General features: G+C 39.4%; 1 protein-coding gene and 1 non-coding gene across 2 annotated transcripts in view; one reads left to right on the top strand and one right to left on the bottom strand.

Moving 5' to 3' along the window:
- Positions 1 to 20,278, bottom strand: part of Tmtc2 (transmembrane O-mannosyltransferase targeting cadherins 2) — a 439,320-nt gene that overhangs the window by 334,143 nt on the left and 84,899 nt on the right. The gene's annotated exons all lie outside the window — the stretch shown is intronic.
- On the top strand, positions 14,239 to 14,375 carry LOC123461932. The gene has a single exon (XR_006637977.1). It is a non-coding gene; the product is annotated as a small nucleolar RNA SNORA42/SNORA80 family (small nucleolar RNA).

Genomic DNA, 20,278 nt, shown 5'->3' with positions numbered 1-20,278 from the left:
AGGATTCATTTTTATCCTCAAGTTGCTAAAAATAAAATTGAATCATGTGGTAACTTAACTACTCTCTAATAGTGGATCCCAGATATGATTTGATGGCATGATCACATGTCATTACCCTTTCTCCTAGAAAAAAAAAAGAGCAGAGAAAAAGATGCACTGACAGAAGCTAGGAAGAACAGGAAGCGCCTGGACAGGCAGAAGAAAGCAAGATCAGCCACGGAAGATGTGGATGCGTAAAAGCAGGAAAAGTCATACTGGGAGTGGGAAACAAATCTACCATGACAGCAGAACCCAAACTTCAAAAAGGCAATAGGAATAAGATAGCACCTAAAGCCTGGGGCATTATAGCACACTTCTTTAACCCCAGCACTCAGAAGGCTGAAGTAGAAAGATCACCATGAATTCGAGACCAGCCTAAGACTACATAGTGAAATCTAAGTCAGCTTGGCCTAGAGTGAGACCCTACCTCAAAAAGGAAAAAATAGTGCTGGAGAGATGGCTTAGGGGGTAAGGTGCTTGCCTGCAAAGCCTAAGGACTTTGGTCTACTATCCAGGTCCACATAAATCAGACGCAATGTGACGCAAGTGTGCAATATCACATTTGTGCACAAGATGGCACATGCATCAGAAGTTCTCCTACAGTGGCTGCATGCCCTGGCACACCAATTCTCTCTCTCTGTCTGATAAAAAAAAAATAATAATAATAAACCAGCAAATAAATAATACATATAACAGTTGCTTCTAGACATCTGTAAGCAAGGCAAGATCAAATTGAAAGAACATGAGAAAAACATTTTATGTAGTAGTTACAGGGCAAATTATTGGGAAAACTTCAATAGGATTCAATATACTTGACAGTTGTAGACAGGTGTGATGGCTCACACCTATAATCTCATCACTTGGGAGGCTAAAGGAGTAAGATCACCATGAACGAAGCCAGCCTGGGCTAGCTACCTAGTTGGTCCAAAGCCAGATTGGGCTTGTCTCAAAGTAAGTAAGCAACCAAACAAACAACAAAAATCAACAGGAGAAACAGAGAAGAGTAAGCCATGAGCCAGTGTGGTGATCTACAACTAAAATCACAGCCCTCAATGCACTGAAGGAAGAAGATAATGACTTAAAGTGTAGCCTATGTGACAAATCAAAAAATTAAAATAAAACAAAATAAGAATGGACCACATTGACACTTCTATAAAGATGCACCCACAAACAAACAAACAAAACATATATATATATATATATATATATTCTGTAATATATATATATATATATATATTGTATATGTAATATATATATATTTTACAGAATATATATATTCTGTAAAAGATTTCTTTTAGAAAGTACAAAAGGGGAACTTATTCTTAGCATATCTTATTTTCTTACTGTTTCAGAGCCTTGCTAAAAATATCAACAGAAACAAATAAGGAGAAAAGTTTATGTGGTGGTTTGAATGTAAAATGTCCCAAATAGCCTCAAGTGTTTGTGATTAAGCCTCCTTCATAGTCTAAAGCTGGTAGAGCCTTGCTGGAGGTAATATGTCCCTGGGGAGGGCCCACTTGCCAGTGCTCACTAGCTCACTCTTGCTGTTGGCTCCCAGCTGATAGGACAATTGTCCGTACTGCCATGTATTGCCCCACTATGATAAAACTTGGCTTCTATAAGCTTATTCCTTCCATATGTTGCTTTTTATCAGGCGTATGTCCCACAAGGAGAAGATAACTGCTACAGTTTATCTAGCATTTTATTTTATTTTATTTTTTGAGGAAGGGTGTCATACTAGCTCAGGCTGACCTGTAATTCACTCTGTAGTCTCAGGGTGGCCTTGAGCTCATGGCATCCCTCCTACCTCTGCCTCCTGAGTGCTGGCATTAAAGGCGTGTGCCACCACACCCGGCTTCTAACATATTTCAATACTCAACAAGGCCTCTAACTAATTGCACTGAACAGCAGAATAGCAATGCCCATTTTTTCCAGATATATTCATGCTGAGTCATTCATGCTGTTCTAATGTGCTTGTCAAGTGTGTACCCTTAAACTCAAGTATTCCACCTTGCCAAACTAATAAATTCACTTTACTATAATATATACCTAGCACACAGCTAACATAGCCATTTCAAAACTGTTTTCATGGAAATAAAAATATTTTTAAAAGGGAGTGCAATGGAGAAATGGCTTAGCTGTTAAGGTGCTTGCCTATGAAGCCTAAGGACCCAGGTTTGATTCCCCAGTACCCATGTAAGCCAGGTGCACATGGTGGCACATGTTTCTGGAGTTCATTTGCAGTGGCTGGAGGCCCAAGTGTACTCATTCTCTCTCTCTCTGTCTCTCCAATAAATTAATCAATCAGTGAAAATATTTTTAAGGGCTGGAGGGATGGCTTAGCAGTTAAAGCATTTGCCTGCAAAGCCAAAGGACCCAGGTTCAATTCACCAGGACCCATGTTAACCAGATGCACAAGGGGGTGTATGCATCTGGAGTTCATTTGCAGTGGCTGGAGGCCCTGGTGTACCCATTCTCTCTCTCTCTCTCTCTCTCTCTCTCTCTCTCTCTCTCTCTCTCTCTCTCTCTCTCTCTCTCCCTATTTCTCTGTCAAATAAATAAATAAAATATTTAAAATATTGTTTTAATTTTAAAGAAATTGTGATCACACACAAAAAAAATAGTGATTATGGCTCTAGTTCAACACAACCCCAACTGACACTGATGGCTACGGAATGTACAAATGTGTCATTCCTTGCTGTGCAATACAAGCGTCATTAGTATGTTAGTGTGTCCTCTGGCACCTCTTTCAGAAAAAGTAACGAAAACCTTTCTGCTCATCCGTCCATCAGATTCTAGGGTCCAAACTAAATCTCCAGAAAGATGTGAAAACTAAAGATGTATCCATAACCCAAATATAGCCAATAACCTGATGATGAGTTACTCAGCTCCATAGCATGTGTTAATGCCAGAAACCACCAGGAAGGCCATACTGGCCCTTTCCTCTATTTCTCATGGTATACTGTTTTGCATATATGATAAAACAAAGTGACCTAACTGTAAAGCAGGTACAATTTAAAAAGCTGATATTAATGGCTTTGCGTAGCCAATACCTATAATCCCAATACCTTGGCGGCTAAAGCAAGAGGATGGCCCTGAGTTTTCAGCTAGTTTAAGCTAGAGCTACTGTCTCAAAACAGACAGGGGTTGGATATGTAACTCAGTTTGAAGAATATCTGCCTAGCAAACATGAAGTCTTGGGTTTGATTCCCAGAACAGCATAAGCCAGGTATGATGGAATACACTTATAACCTTAGCACTTGGGAGATGAAGGCAAGAGATCAGAAATTCAAGGTCATCTTTGGTTACATAGAGTTTGAGTTCAATCACAATCAATATTTATATTCATATGTATGTACATGCATACATATATACATGAAAAGACCAGGGCATTCCCAAGCTATGTTGGTTGGCCATTAATTACATTTGCTTTTATATCACCAGGAGCAATAAAAGTTGGTTCAAATCAATAAGACATTTTATACACACATACAGCTGATTTTCTTGGTAAAATCAGAAATCAGTTTTCATGCATGGACACAGACACCCCAGTTTGTTTTTTCTTAAAATATATTTCCTGTCAAAGTGAAAGCACATAGCCCACTCAAGAAATGAAAATCTGCCAAGCCCACAACTAGAGACTAAAGAAACTGAAAGATTATAAATGTGGCAGAAAAAAATCCAACCAAGCATAAAAGGCTGAATTTTGTCTCTTTCAACGAGATATGTGTTGGTACATTTACTTTGCCTACCACAGTGCTACTGAAAATGGAAGAAATATGAGCATCATTAATATCACAGGTTTTTATTGGTACTAGAGACAAAGGTTAGCCTCAAGCAGAACATTTTTATTCTCCAGTAAAAATATTTTTTCTTTTTGAAATTGTGAAAAATTCCAGTTACCATTATTGGTTACTTAGCTGTCCATGTATTTCATGAGGCCTAAAGTCAGCTATAATTGCTTTACACATCCTCTTAACGCATCCTCATTTGCAGAGCTCACATAGTTTCCTTTACTAACATATGCCTGAAAATGGGATTGCTTCCCTTATCTCACAGAACAAAATCTGGGACATTTTTATTATTTTTTATTTTTAATTTCTTTACTTTTTGGTTCTTCCAGATAGGGTCTCACTTTAGCTTAGGCTGACCTGGAATTCACTATGTAGTCTCAGGGTGCCCTCAAACTCACGGTGATGCTCCTACTTCTGCCTCCCGAGTGCTGGGATTAATGGCATGTACCACCACGCCCGGCTCAGACTTTTTATTCTTATAATTAACTTTTTTTTTCCCCCCATAGGTAACACTTCAATGTCAGTCTTAGCAATAAGCAAATTCTCAAAAGCTCTATAAGCAAAATGGATGCCAAGCCTGGCCATGTAGTAGAATTAACTTGTTCCCTGGTTGGTTTTCCCCTTTTATTCTTTTGTAACAGAGCACCTTGTTCCAACTGAGCACATGAATTCTCAAAGGCTATGTTTCAATAATACTGGCAGTTAGTGGGTCACATGAGCAGAATCTGGCCAATGGGAGACAGTAGAATTGCTAACATGATTCCCAGGTCCTGCTTTCAAAGGAAAATCAGGGCTACTACTTCTTCTCTGGCTCTGCTGTAGGACTGGAATCATGCTGGAAGGTATGATCACCATTTAAGACAAGATAAACACCAGACCTTGATAGTTTCACATGAGCTCTATCAGCCCTAGATCAGAATCATTAAGTGTGAGAGAAATAAATATCTGTCACATTGCACCTAAAAAAAGGGGGTAGGCTTTAGTTTTTAAACATCAACCTACAGACTGATGAATATTTTTTTATCTCCATTGCTTTTCATTATCCTTTACTCTTAAATACAAACAATATAAGAAATATGTTAAAAGTTACATTTAAATGCTTTTTTAAATTATTTTGTTCATTTTTTATTTATTTATTTGAGAGTGACAGACACAGGGAGAAAGACAGATAGAGGGAGAGAGAGAGAATGGGCGCGCCAGGGCTTCCAGCCACTGCAAACGAACTCCAGACGCGTGTGCCCCCTTGTGCATCTGGCTAACGTGGGACCTGGGGAACCGAGCCTCGAACCGGGGTCCTTAGGCTTCACAGGCAAGCGCTTAACTGCTAAGCCATCTCTCCAGCCCTAAATGCTTTTAAAAATATGTTCACATGGCTTGTATCACAAGGATATAAGGTAGCACTTTTCATTTTGAAACAGGAAAAAAAAAAAAATCCCTAAAGTTATCATATCTGAATTCAACTGCCAGGAAAAAGAAAAAAAAATCCTTCTGCTTTAAGAATATGAAGGAGGAAAAAAGTCTCAAGGGGCCACTTTGGACTGAAACATTAATATCTATCTAAAGAAATATCCCTTCTCATTTTGCCATGGATACATTATATGCTAGACAAATGCTCCTTAGTCCTCAGGACATAAACTATTACCTAGGAAACTCAAAAAGTCCTAAAGATATTAATTATTTATCACAAGTCAACATATATTTTATCACAAGCTACAATACAATCAAAATAATACTAGGTTGAGCAATAATTAATCACTGCCAAGCTTTGGCTTGTATATAATTTGAAACAAGACTCTAAAACTGCCAAAAAGACATAGAAGCTGGTAGTCCCTGGTGACAACCAGTATTACTAACCCAGGAATAACTGTGAGGAGAAAAGAGCCAGGAGAAAGTTTAGAAGAGTGAAGCAACATATCAATTTTCACTTGCACTCAATGTTTCCTTCAAAACACAGCATATAAATTATAGGAAGAAAAACTGTAACATCGGTGTACATCAAAAATATCAAGCCATATTTAAACAAACACACATACCTTTCACATTTCTGTAAAGACATATAAGGAACAATTTTCTTAGTAATTCATACAGATCTTGGTGCTTTCTTTTATATATTTTGCAAATAGACAGCTCTTCTCACCCCAACATCGTTTTCCAGTTTATACCAACAGAAATGTAATTCCACAGTTCACTAATTAAACAAGTAATTTTCTTTAAATTTAAATACTTGTGCAATTCCAGTGTTTTCTTGGGAAAGTAGGATAACATGGCTTAGCTCTTGGTCCAAATGGGAAAATGATTGCATTTTCTTTTGGAAAAGAGAGGGGTAGGAAAAATTCTAAGTTACCTGCTATTGTTCATCTTTTAGAGAATTCAGTATTTCCCACCTCCTGCAATGATGCTTACCACCATCCACAGTAGTTAATGAAACTTTCTCAATAGTGGAAACCATTCTGGGTTCTGGCATGGTATCCACTGGTTAAGACAGGTTATAGGCCTTTAAAATATAGTTACTGTGAGAACAACATTTCTTATAATTTGATTTGAATTTGAATTGCGATGTGGGGCTAGTAACTAATATACTGGATAAAACAGCCCTTCTGCAATCATGAAATCTTTACTCCAAAAGCTGTCCCTTCTATAAAGCATTCCATATCCTTCAGTCTAGGGGGTAAATGCCAGGGCAACTTCAATGCATGTAGAGAGGTTGCAGGAGATTACAGCAACACAAAAACAAGCAGTTATTCCAGCATAATCACTCTCAGAATTCCTTTACAAGGAAAAGTAGTATTTCAAAATCTAACCAATCCATCTCTCAAGTTGAAAACAAACTATGATTATTTCAATATACAATTCAGATATGTATATAAGGTTCATAACAAAAGAAAAATTCACATATCTAATTATCAATTTGACAACAGCAGAGGGGATGGACAGGAAGAAGAGAAGGCTCACTTGCCCTAGTTCACATTCATTTCCATGCTAACACAAACACTGTAGAGACAAACCTATGGAAAAGCACTGCTTTCTTATCTCTACTGCTCTCCCTTTCTTGATCACCTACTGTCCTTCCATTTAAATCTACCCCCAACACTCAGTCACTTTGTCACACAACTGCCCTGAGTATTTCAATCCATGTAAGTTAAATATAGATAAGACAGAATTTAAATAGCATTTATCATTTTCTATTGTACATTAATTATTTACGGATAACCTCTCTGTCCTTTTAAATTATTTATCTTTGTCTTACCCATATGCCCATATACTTTATATTACTGTCAAATGCAAAAGCATTGCATTTAATGTACAACATTGTTTATTCTTATATATAATAAAATTAAAAATTTGTTTGAAGGTATGGGATACCTCACTTGCACCTCAGTTGTTGGCCAAGGAGCCTCTTGAGGCCCCCAAAATAATACAGAGTATTATCACTGTTTTGGTTGCCCACTGGAATTAGATGGGAAGACCACATCCAGTGGTTGCAGGACACTGAGAAATCAGAACTGAGCTGAAGCTTTATCCCTGCTCACTAGCCATCACAGTGCCCAAAGGTATTATGCAGGCTGCTGGGGGTAGGGGAGGGAAAGTAATGTTTAACCAGTAGTGGACCCTGAAAGCCATAAATATATGTGCAATATATAACAAGCAGGCAAGTTGTACAATAGTGCAAAGTACAATAGTGGTGTGACTATTACAAGGGTAACCAACTGCTGTCTAGTTGGATTTGAAACTTAAAAGGGAATTCATACTGGGTACTAAAAACCTGGTGAAAAACCAATGGCTGGGAAGTCATAGTCCCTAAGAGAGAGGCTACTCCTGTTGTTTGGCTAAATGCGTATGTTGTGCCTATCAAACTGCCCTCTAAGTGTTTGCCTTTATGCCCAGAGGTTAGTGCTGCTCTCAGCCTTGGCCAAAGAAGTTTCTTTTTGCAGTGGGTAGCAACTACTGGGAAGACTCAAAACTAATCAAAGTGCTGAGAATAAGTGACTGGTGAGTGGCCTTCACTAAATGGGACATCTATATCACTCTTTTCAAGGGTCATGTAACGTGGGGAAGAAGAGTCAGAAAGAATATAAGAGCTTTGTGATGGGGAGGAGTGTTGTAGAATGCTGTCTTCTGCACGTGACATGCCACTGCTTTCATGACTTCACAGTGGTTGTCATTTCCTGCATAAGACCTGTGCAAGATTAGGCCCATCAGCATCCTGTCGTGGAAAATGGAGAAGCTTATACGTTCACTCCCTACCCAATGAGGTGCATGTTCTTCAGATGTGTAACCACTACTGAGTTGCCCATGTTCCAGTAAATAACCCGCCCTCAGAATAGAGAGATGTCTTAGCAGTTAAGGCACTTGCCTGAGAAACCTATGGAGCCAAGTTCAATTATTCAGTACCCACATAAGCCATAAGCACATGGTAGCACATGCATTTGGAGTGTTTGCATTGGCTAGAGCTCATGATGCACCCATATATTCTATCTCTTGCTCTCTCTGTTTCTGTATCTCTCTCTCTCTCAAATAAATAAATAACCCTCCACTAATGCTTGTGCAAGCAACCCTAATTAAACTCAATGGGTAACAAAAAAAGTAGACATGAAAGTACAAACAGGACTAATGGGTAGCAGAGGTTCAGTGTGAGGCGTCAGGATAAGAGGAGTAAATATGATCAAAATATATTATGAACATGCACCAAAATTGTCAATAAACAATTTCTATAGTGGTCTGAAAGCAGAGCCACCAAATTAAAATGTCTTTATTGACCAAAAATTTAAAAAAGAAATGTTCTTATATGTGATGGCCACCAATCAAGTTCTATTGATGGTGTCACATGGTAACATGGAGTCAGGACTGTGAGCTCATTTTCATCTCTTTCAAACTTTTTTTTTTTTTTTTTAGGATTTTCTTTTTTTAATTTTTTCTTTTATTTTTAGAGAGAGAGAGGAAGGCAGAGAGAGAAAAAAAGTGAGAGAGAATTGGTGTGCCACTGCAATTAACTCCAGAGGCTTATACCACCTAGTGGGCATGTGTGACATTATGCTTGCCTCACCTTTGTGGGTCTGGCTTACATGAGATCTATAGAGACAAACATGGGTCCTTAGGCTTCGCAGGCAAGCTCCTTAACCATTAAGCCATCTCTCCAGGCCCCTCTTTCAAGTTTTTAAGAGTAACCAAAATCTCATATTTTTGAAATCAAAACTTATAAATGTTTAACTTATTTAACTGATACAGAAGGTATCAAACAAATATCCTCTGGAAGGTCCCACAAGCCACTGATTTCTGACCGCTGCTCCCAAGGATGCATTGAATCCGCTGTACTGTACACCCAAGTAATCATGCTTGGTGATCTAAACATTCATTACTTGGTATGAAACAACTTGTTTTTGTTTCTGTTTTGTTTTTGCAAACAGATAACAAAATATATATAGTCACAAAGTTTATATCTAAAATGGAACAGTATAATAAATGAATGATAGGATCAGTCACATTAAGTACTTATGACAAATCAATCTTCCCTATTGCTTTTCTTTCAGAAGTGAAACATAAAATTATCTCAATGATGGCTCAGGAATAAGGTCAGAGGCTGAGTATGCAACTGCTTTATGGATTGGCATACCACTTAGAAATGCTAGACTCTTACTGAAGAAAGTTACGGACCCCTTCATACAGATGAAAAGTCCGACTGAAGTAAATAGGCAGCTTTAATTTTCTGTAGCAGAGTAAAATGCAGCTGAAAATCTAACACCTTGTATCACTGACACACTTTTATAAACAATGGGCCAAGAGCCACCAGGATAAAATCAATTCGTCAAATGCATATGTTTAAAAAATTTAGCTGCTTAACCATTTATTAATATCAAATTCTGTTCAATGAAATACTTAATTTCTCAGACTGGGAAGGTTTACGATTTCCTAAGCAAACTTGAGTAAAAGTCACAGTTTAACTTGAAGCTATGCATTTTATTAAGGGTACAGTAATAAATTACACCAGGATACTTAATGTGAACCGCACACAAAATTAAACTAGTAGTAGAGCTTTATACTCCCAGTAAATGCAGTTTTCAAAAGTAACCTAGACTATAGACACACTGATTATTCATGGTTTGAAAAGCTACACCAAAAAGAGAACAAATTTCAGCCATGAAAAGTAAGTGACTTTCATACTATAGACAGATTTAGGCTTCAAAGATACTGGCTTGAACATAGCCAACTTCTAGGTCATGGTCACAATTTCTATTTGTTCAGTAGCTGCCCTGAACCCTTAATATCAGGTTCTATGAAAGTAACACTACTTTCTTGACCTTGCAGTTGGTCTTTTGGAGAGAAGTGGGGAGCCCTGATGCATAAGTCCCCTAGGAACTGACTTGGTCATGGTGGTTGAGTCCCTTCTTGCACTTTAGGATTGCCCAAATTGTCACCAATCTATACCAATCTATACCACAACCAAAATAATATTATTATAACTAAGCACTGTGCGGTCCCCTACATTCCTCTGTCTTCTCACTTGGATTTACACTGGGTTCTCAGAACTCTAATGTAAATACCAAAACCTAGGGGACTGTGGAAGAGCCTGTATCATTGTTGTGAGCTATAAACAAGCAGCGCACCAACAAGATACCAGAAACTTTGAGGAATTTCTGGTGGATATATTGCATGTAGAACCTAAGTATAAAGCACATTAAGAGCCTAAAAACCAGACCCACCACCAGAAAACTACCCAGAATTGTGGGAAGTAAATAAAAGGTGTTTGGCAGGAGTCCATGAATACAGAATTGAGAGCTGGAAGTGAGGACAGGCCACGGGAGATGGGACACACACGATTTAGCATAACTCACAACAGCTGTGCTGACAGGCTCATGATTCACACACCCTCTGTCCATATACAGAAAACCCAAAGTGTTCTCGTCCTTTTCCTTCTATAAAAAAGCTGAAAGGAAAAAAGGGAGTTAAACACAGCTAGAGCACAGAGCAGGTGCTAAGGTCAAAGCAAAAACACAGACACTCAGTGTGAAGTCTGGCGCTAGCAACAACCAAATGGCAGATGGAATGACGCAGACTCAAAATTCTCATGATGTAGTCTGTGTCCTGGCAATTCCCTCTCTGCCTCCTCCTTAACTTCTAGAATCTTCAATCTGGAGTGTTATCTATGTCAACTAGTGCTGAGAAAAGATGCCCCTTGGAAATTCCACAGGACAGAATCCTCCATTTCTGAAGAGAGTTCTCCAGTTGCATCACATTAAAACTCGAAACAATATGAAGAACAAGCTGCTTTGGAGGCGGGCATGGCGGTACTGTCCAGAAATCACAGCTAGGCAGGAGGATGGCCTGAGGGGCTTGGGCACCATAGGCACAACCCCTGCAGGTGTGTGTGTGGGGGTGGGTGTGTGTGTGTGTGTGGATGGGTGGGTGGGTGGTGAGAGGGACCAAGGGAAATGTTGCAGTAAATTAAAGCTTTTTCCATACAAGCATGATTCCCAGAACCCACAAAAAGCCACAAGCAGTTGTGCAAGTATCTATCACCCCAGTGTATCTATGGCTAAATGGCAGGCAGAGACAGGAGACTCTTCCAGATGCTTGTGAGCCAGCTAGCCAGGTAGACTCTGTAAACAAAAGATCCTGCCTCAGGATCACCATGAGTTCAAGGCTAGCCTGAGACCACACAGTGAATTCCAGGTCCAGTTCAACCTGGGCTAGAGTGAGACCCTACCTTGCAAAACCAAAAGGAGAGAGAAAGACCCTGCTTTAAACAAGGTGGAAGGTAAGAATCAACACACAAAGTTGTCCTCTGACCTCCTCACATGTGTCCTGGTATGCATACACCACACATGTGTCCTGGTATGCACACACCACACGTGCCCACACACACACACACAAAGGAGGTGGGAGTAAAAGGAAGCAACAAAGGAGAAGCAGTGAACACATGCCAAGGTTATGTGAAGAATGTATAACTATGTTATTCTACTCAAGCATCACTAAGCTATCTCCCTCCTTCCTTTCCTCCCTCCCTCTCTTTCTTTCTAGCTCCCTATATGTAGTCATATATATAAACAAATATAACTCATTCTTTTTGCAGTCAGGCAAAAGACACAGGTATAAAGAGAAGGAGTATTTTTAGTAGATACATCTTTTGTTATTTTGGAGTCCTTTTAAAAACAGAAAAAAGGGCTGGAGAGATGGCTTAGCGGTTAAGCGCTTGCCTGTGAAGCCTAAGGACCCAGGTTCAAGGCTCAGTTCCCCAGGTCCCACGTTAGCCAGATACACAAGGGGGCGCACGTGTCTGGAGTTCGTTTGCAGAGGCTGGAAGCCCTGGCGCGCCCATTCTCTCTCTCTCCCTCTATCTGTCTTTCTCTCTGTGTCTGTTGCTCTCAAATAAATAAATTAATTAATTTAAAAAAAAAAACAGAAAAAAAACCTTATGTACATTTTAAAAGAAATCTGTTTTATCACAATAAATCAAAATTATAAATCAGTTTACAAAAAACAAGAAAGTAAAGTTAACTAAGCATTCAGATACAGAAGCAAGCAATATAAGAATATGTGACAAAGCTTTAAAAATCAAATACAAATTCATCAAAAGACAAGAAAAAAATGGTAGAAATTATTAATGCATCCAAAATGAAGCATTATGAAAGAGAACCCTCTAGATAAAAATTGCCCTTAGAAATCACTTAGAGAAACTGTTAAAATAGAGAACCAGCTGCCAATGGTGGAGTCCAAATGGTTATTTAAGCCAGCATTCCAGTGGTTCTGATATCTATAGACTAAGAACAAACCTTTGAGAATTTGAAAAAGTCTTATACTCAGCTCAACTATTAAACAATACAAATGAATAAATTTGGTCATTCAAAAATAAATAGGACACATTTCAAAGGGGAAAGTGCAGGGGGTGGGAGGGAGGGTATTACAATGGGATATTTTTTATAATCATGGAAAATGTTAATAAAAATCATGAAAAGAAAAAAAATTAAAATTGGAAAAGAAAAACAACTATGATAAAATCTACTGAAATAATATCAAAGTATTACCTACTGTTATATCCTAACAAATTATCCACCCTCAAAGACAGAATTAATAGGGCAGGGTGAATGTGACCAAACTATATTATACATATGTATGAAATTCTCTAAAAAAAGGCATGAATAATTCTCCAAAAAATGAATCAAGAAATAAAATAAAGGTGAACTGATCAATAGCCACAAAAGTAATAAAAAGTTGTCAATGAAATGCTTTCTAGATAGAAGCCGCCCAATACAGTTATATAGATAAACTCATGCAAACCCAAGGGACAGATACTTCTGTTGTATGAAATGCTTCAGAGTGAATTAAAAGCCTCCCAAATCATTTTATGATGCTCATATAATCCTGTAAAACACAGCCTGAGAAAAAGAAAACCAGCCGAATCTCATTCATGAACACAGCCACAGAAATCAACTGCTCACAGAAAGATCCAGCAAGGCGTTAATGCAGCCTGCTGTGTTTGTGTTGTCTCACTCTCTAGTGGAAAATAGGAAAATAGAAAAATTATGCATGCAATTCTTTATATCAAAAAGTGAAAACAGAGGGCTGGAGAGATGGCTTAGCGGTTAAGCGCTTGCCTGTGAAGCCTAAGGACCCCGGTTCGAGGCTCGGGTCCCCAGGTCCCACGTTAGCCAGATGCACAAGGGGGCGCACGCGTCTGGAGTTCGTTTGCAGAGGCTGGAAGCCCTGGCGCGCCCATTCTCTCTCTCTCCCTCTATCTGTCTTTCTCTCTGTGTCTTTCGCTCTCAAATAAATAAATAAATAAATAATTAAAAAAAGTGAAAACAGAAAAAATATATGGGTAACTAGATAGCTATTTATGTATTTCTTTTAAATGGAGGTTTTCTGTTAAAGGCGGCAAAGTGAACAAATGAATTTATTGCAGCTCTCACAAAATCCACTAAAGCACTAAAGAAATGTGTTTTCTCTTTGAGACAGAGACAGGCTAATCTGAAACTCACCTTCACTAGGTACCTTGAATTTGTGATCTTTTTGCCTCTGCCTCCCAAGGGCTTACACTGCAGCCTTCACAACCAAGGACGGGGTATTTTAAGGGTCATACCACCTGAAGACGGTTTGTTTAAAGTCTGCCCTCGCTGTCTAGTCATGACACCTCTCCATAATCCAATGCTTAAACAGTCATTCAATAAATATATAGCAAATACTTAGTTATTTTGCGTCAGACAGCAGGCGGGATGTTAATTTCTCTCCTTTCCCCAAGTAGATTAATTGCTCCACCAAAAACAGGGACCTTGTCATTGTACTCATACTTGCCTCATTCTGGTTCTATCACAACCTCCTTCTGAAAAAAAGAAACACAGAATGAAATGAAAAGAAGAGAGTATCCATTTAGTAAAAGAAAGTACTTTATATTAAAAAAGGACAGATGAGGGCATGGATTTAGATTTCATGGGAGTAGGCCCACACCCTTGGTCGTATATAGTGTCCCATGCCAGAGCAAACTGAGGCCCTGAACCATTGCCTGGACTCTCTGTGTAGGCTGCTGGCACTGAAGTGGGTTGCACATTGGGTGGGTTAGGGGAAGGATGGACAGAGGATTACAGGTTTAGCTCAACAATGCAGCACTTGGTTAACATGTGTGAAGCCTTGGGCTCAATCTCTTATGCTAGAACAAAAGAAAAATGCATATATACATATATATACATTTATGCTCTTTGAATTTATATACATACATATACAAATTTATATATAAGTGAATATACATATAAATGGAAATATTTTTCAAAGAAGATGGTTACCTGAAAATACATCAGTTCTCACCATACAAGGTTCCTCTAAAGTGACACTTAGAAGAGTGTTTTTATCCCAGGTAAAATGGCTTCAGTTTATGGCCCAAGCTCTGTTGGTCTCGACAATGACAACTTGAGAGTGGAGACTCTCACTGCTGTGGATCATAAAGTCTGAGAAGGTTTTCTGTGTCGGTATGAGCTTTACATGCTGATACTTAAAACAGTGAGGTCTTCTACCTGCCTCGAAAACATCACTCAACTGACTATGTAATGCATTTCAGCTGTTGCGCCCTGCGATGCCACCACTACCTCTGCCGTTCCTCCTCCAGGATGCACACTTTCCACTAGACGACCCCAGGAACATCATGACAAATAGACTCAGCTGTAACCACACACTACCCTTCCTGGGCAAATGTCAATCAAGTAGCTCACTCTGCCTTTCCAGTTTCCTGTTTTCATTAGCAAAGTGGCTCAAAGAACAAAGATGGCTCTAAGTGCCTCTCCCAGCGATGATGCTTCCGTAAGCCAAGAATTGTAGGCCACATGTGCCCAATGCTTCATTTCATTTCCTCCTCCTTTGAGGTACCACAGTTATTAGCAGATAGTTTTTACTTCCCACACTTGCACATGTATAAAATTGGTTCTGGTGGCCTCGGATTCAAGGCAATACTCCTACCACTCCCTCCCTAGTGCTGGGATTAAAGGTGCGTGCACTACTCCCGACCATGCTTGCATTTTATATCCTGCATCTTATGAACATAATTCTAATGAAAGGATCAAATATTCTGAGTAACAGAATATTCATAATTGTGTTTCCTGAGCGTCCTGCCAGTCCCATGCAACAGAAAGCCTTTTGTCCTATAAAACATGCTATTCTTCCGCGTTCACAATTGGTTCTCTGTTTTTATTTTTCCCAACCTTCTTTGGAGACAATCTCTGATAAATGTGACCCGCCTGACCTTGAAGTCACTGAATAGCCTCGGAACTCTGGAACAATCTTCCCCATATCTGCCCCTGTACAGCCTGCCAATATCTGTGAAAACTATGTCTGCTTAATTCTCTCTTCATTTCATATTCAATCTCTCAAATTCCGTCAAAGGAAATTATGCCTGAAACTAAGAGGCTGAGGAGCCACAGCACTTCTCTCAGGAAGAGGACCACTGTGCGGTAGGGATGGCATTGTCTCTGAGAAAACCAATATGCTTGCATCAAGCCACTTAAACACCTTTGCAGGGCTGGAGAGATGACTCAGCCATTAAGGCACTTGCCTGCAAAGCCTAATGACCCCAAGTTCTTCAATTCCCCAGTATTTATGTAAAGCCAGATGCGCAAAGCCGTGTGTGCATCTGGAATTCATTTGCAATGGCTAGAGGTTCTGGCACACTTACTCGTATTATCTTTCTCTCACTCACTGTCATCTCTCTCTGCTTGCAAATAAATAAAAATGTTCGAAAAAATTAAAACACCTCTGCAGTAGAAAGTCCAAGTGCACAAGGGGATGGCACATGTGAGTGAAGCAAGAGAGATAATGGCCAGCAACGTGGCAGAAGGCTGTACCCTGGCATGAGAGCAAAAACAACCAATGAACATGTCCCGAGTGTTAACAGTGAAGGGGTTCTGCAGGCTGAGATTGCTGAAGGTCTGGTACACACTGTTGCTGTGCTGGACTGCAAATCCCTACCTTCCATGGGGCATTCATCACGACGAGATACACAGCACTGACATCAATGGGACTCTTTGTAATAAAGAGGTTGCTTCAACCAACACAGAGTCCCAGAGGATGGGAAAGGACACAAGTGAGAAATCTAATGAGTAACAGAGATCAAGACCTGATAAAGCAGAAATTTATAATCAATGCTGGCTAAGAGAAATGTGCATTTTCTTTGAGCCTGTAGAGATGGTAAAGCCACAGGGCATTCCACCCTATGGGAGACAAGAATTCAAGCTAATGCTTATTTGAACCTAAAGAGTGGATGGCCATGGCTTGAGTTGCTTGTGTCTCCCCAGTAAGCTACCTCCATAGCAACTTAGACAAGACTCCTTCCAGCCCTCACAATCTGCAACTTCTGGTCCCTGATTTTCCTGGAGCAATCATGGAGCATCTTTATATAGTAGTCACTGTCTCCTGCCACAGTTCAGTACAGTGAAGACAGGAGGTACTGCCTTCTTCCAGAACTGAGGAGACAAGCTCAGATACTAACAGACTTGACGAAGACCATGCAGCTGCTGAGTGGCAGGGGCCAAACCTGTATTGGTCTGTCTCAGACTCAGTCCCACTCTGTTTATTGTTCACGCTACTGCTGCAGCAGCGCACTGAGACACCCCTCCCTGTGGGTAAATTCTCAGCTTCCAACTACCAATGTGCCAACACCAGCTTTCAAAAGAAACCCAGGGCACAGTGCAAGCCAAGCCCAGTAAGCCATCATTTTACAAGATGACTGCATATTCTCCTAAAGCTAAGAAAACCAAGCCCATTGAATAAAATCTGAAAAGAAGTATGCATTTTCCTAGCTTTTTGAATGCACAAAAAGACAAACAAATAGATGGCAGAAACATTTCCAAGAAGATGCTGGGCAAAAGAGGTCTGGATAGATGCAAAGTGTCAACGATTCATTTTTTAAGAAGCTTAGAAAGCAACACAGTTATTTTCCTTACATCAGTTAGTTATTGCCTAGCTTCATATGATTAATTTATTTGTGCAACCCTAAGACCTGACTTTAGATAGAAGTAACAGTATGACTTGAAAAGCCTAGAAATACAAAAAGGAAGGAGCAGCACATGCTGTGGTTACAGGACATCAGAACACCATGGTGCAACAGAAAGGGAAACCAACTCCCCGCCAGCTAGCCCTCAGAGTGCTGGAGAGGCCTACGGGACCTGCTGGAGGACAATGATCACCAGCAGCATGACTAAGCAGAGGACCTTGCAGACTACAACTTCAACCAGTCAGACCAGAAGGACACACATGTGCAATAGGGGCATGCAGCCTCTAAAGGTAACCAACAGTTTTCTGATTGGACATGAGGCCCACTCATTGGGAGAGAACTCATATCTGATACTGGAAACCAAGTCAGAATCCCACAGTAGGGAAACTCAGACATCAGCAAGAAGCCCCCACTGCTCTCTGGAGAAGAAGAGTGGGCTTGCACACCAAAAATCTCTTAAACAACTAAGCATACCTCCTTTAACCCAAAATGCTCTCATTCTTGGTTGGAGAATCTGTTTTATTTTATAGATGGCAGATAAAATGGAGGAAAGCATAGATCTATCACTAACATAAGAAAATAGCTGACTGCCCACCATGAGACTTGCCACTTGTGGTCAATTTTTCATTGCTGACAGGAAACATCTGACCAAGAGTTTGTGGGAGGAAAAGGTTTATTTTGGCTTACAGACTTGAGGGGAAGCTCCATGATGGCAAGGGAAAATGATGGAACGAGAAGAGGGTGGCCATCACCTCTTGGCCAACACCACATGGACAACAGCAGCAGGAGAGTGTTCTAAACACTGGCATGGAGAAACTATTTCACCCATAAGCCTATATACAACAATACATTACCTCCTAGAGGTTTCAATTCCCAAACTGCCACCAGCTGGAGACTGAGCATCCGGAGTACATGAGTTTATGGGGGAAACTTGAGTCAAACCACTACACCACCTCTACCACATTTGCCAGTGCCCAGGAGAAATTGTAGAGGAAGTGACATCATGAATGCTGCTCTTACTGCTAGCCTGAAAACCAGCCCCAGGGCGATGGCAACAGACACAAAAATTAATCCACACCTATCAAAGCAAAAATCCAGAGGCTACAAAGAAGTCAATGCTAAATCAGACTTCTAATAGGCCTGTCATGACTCAAGGTATATTAAAGAAAAGGGGCCAGAAAGATTATAGGAGCCACAGAGTGGGTAGGAATACTCTGAAGCATGGTGCTACCCCATGGGGACTGACTAAGGCCTTCATGACCCCACAGTGAATATCATTACCTCATGAGAAAGGTTACCCCCAGGGTAACAGGAATCAGGGGTGAGGGGATAAAAGAGTATAACCTGTTACACTATCTGTAAAATAAAATTTTAAAAAACTGAATGTGGGTCCTGTCAGAGAGAAAACTCACAAAATGCAAAGAAGTAAATGTTATGAATCAACATTGCCCATTTCATAAATCAATATATATATATTTAAAAAAGAAGAAACCAAAACAAGAAATAATCCATCATCACCCAAAGGGCAATAGATGATAGGTCAATGAAAGATGATAGATACATAGATGACAGACAAATATATTATTAGGATGATAGATATATAGATGTAGTTCTCTAAAACTCAGGTTAGGGCTGGGGAGATGTCTCTGCAGTTGGAGGTGCTTGCTTACAAAGCCTGCCAACCCAGGTTCAATTCTCTAGTATCCACATAAAGCCACATACACAAAGTGGCACATTTCTCTGGAGTTGATCTGCAATAGCAATAGGTCCTGGCATGACCATACTTTCTCTCCTTTTGACTCTCTCAAATAAATAAATAAAAATGTTTTAAAAGTAAGGTTATTGAAGTAACCTACGATCTATTCAAATAACTTAATCTACATTGAGTTTAAAGACATAGTAAAGATTTAAACATGGTCACATTTATCTAAATCACTTTACACATCAATTCCTGGGATCCCATAACCCATAGGCATTAATCCATTCAAGCAACAATTCAATAGATACTTACAATATATATTTTAGTTCACACACTAACCTTGGAGCTATCATCTATAAAAAGGCATACTGACTTTGTAACTAGAATGTAGAAAAAAGTCAATTATGTTTAATGTCTTACCTTCCCAACTTCTTGTGAAGTAATGAAGTACACATTTTTATTTTATCATTCATTATTTTTCTGGAAAGCATGCACTGTTCTCACCAGATAGCTATTCAGTAAGACCAAGATCTCAATGTTATATTGTATCCTTTTCACATCAAATAGGATCACTCTTGGGAATGGTCCCATGGAGAACATGTACAGAATTCACAAGTACAACCTTATCTCTAAGATAAGTTTCAGACAAACCATCTGAAGCTATAAAATGAATTAATACTTGTGACAGTTTTTTGCTAATTTTATGTAATGAAATAAAAGTAAGTTGGGATATTAAATGGGGCTTCAGGCATTTTTTTTATAAGGCTATTTTAATATGCACTAGAGCAGTAAGACACATACTCCTAATTTACATGTTGAAAAGATGAATTGCAAACTGGATTTGCTTCTTAAAGCAGGGTACTTCAAAAAACGCTGGTAATGAAAATAAGAGCAAGCCTCTTACATAGTACTCTATAATTGAAAATAATTTCCCAATGCTCTATTTCACTTAATGACCATGCACAAAAATAGGGAGGCAAATCTGATATTGTCATCTCTATTTTACCATAGACAAAACTGCTCCTTAGAGATTAAATTTGTGTGTGTGTGTGTGTGTGTGTGTGTGTGTTATGCATATGTGTTCCTGTATATGTAGATGCCTGTGCATGTATATGAAGGACAAAGGTTCACATTGGATGTCCTCGCTGTTAGAGATGGCAGCCCAAAGGCTAACATGTAAACTGCAAATGCAAAAAAACATAATAATGGAAAAACTAAATATCCACTTAGTTGCATCTTGAATGAATTGCCTATGGGTAGAAACTACAGAGTTGATAT

Source organism: Jaculus jaculus, chromosome 6, assembly GCF_020740685.1.
Source record: "Jaculus jaculus isolate mJacJac1 chromosome 6, mJacJac1.mat.Y.cur, whole genome shotgun sequence".
Classification (NCBI taxonomy): Eukaryota; Metazoa; Chordata; class Mammalia; order Rodentia; family Dipodidae; genus Jaculus; species Jaculus jaculus.
This window is presented reverse-complemented; position numbering and strand designations above follow the sequence as displayed.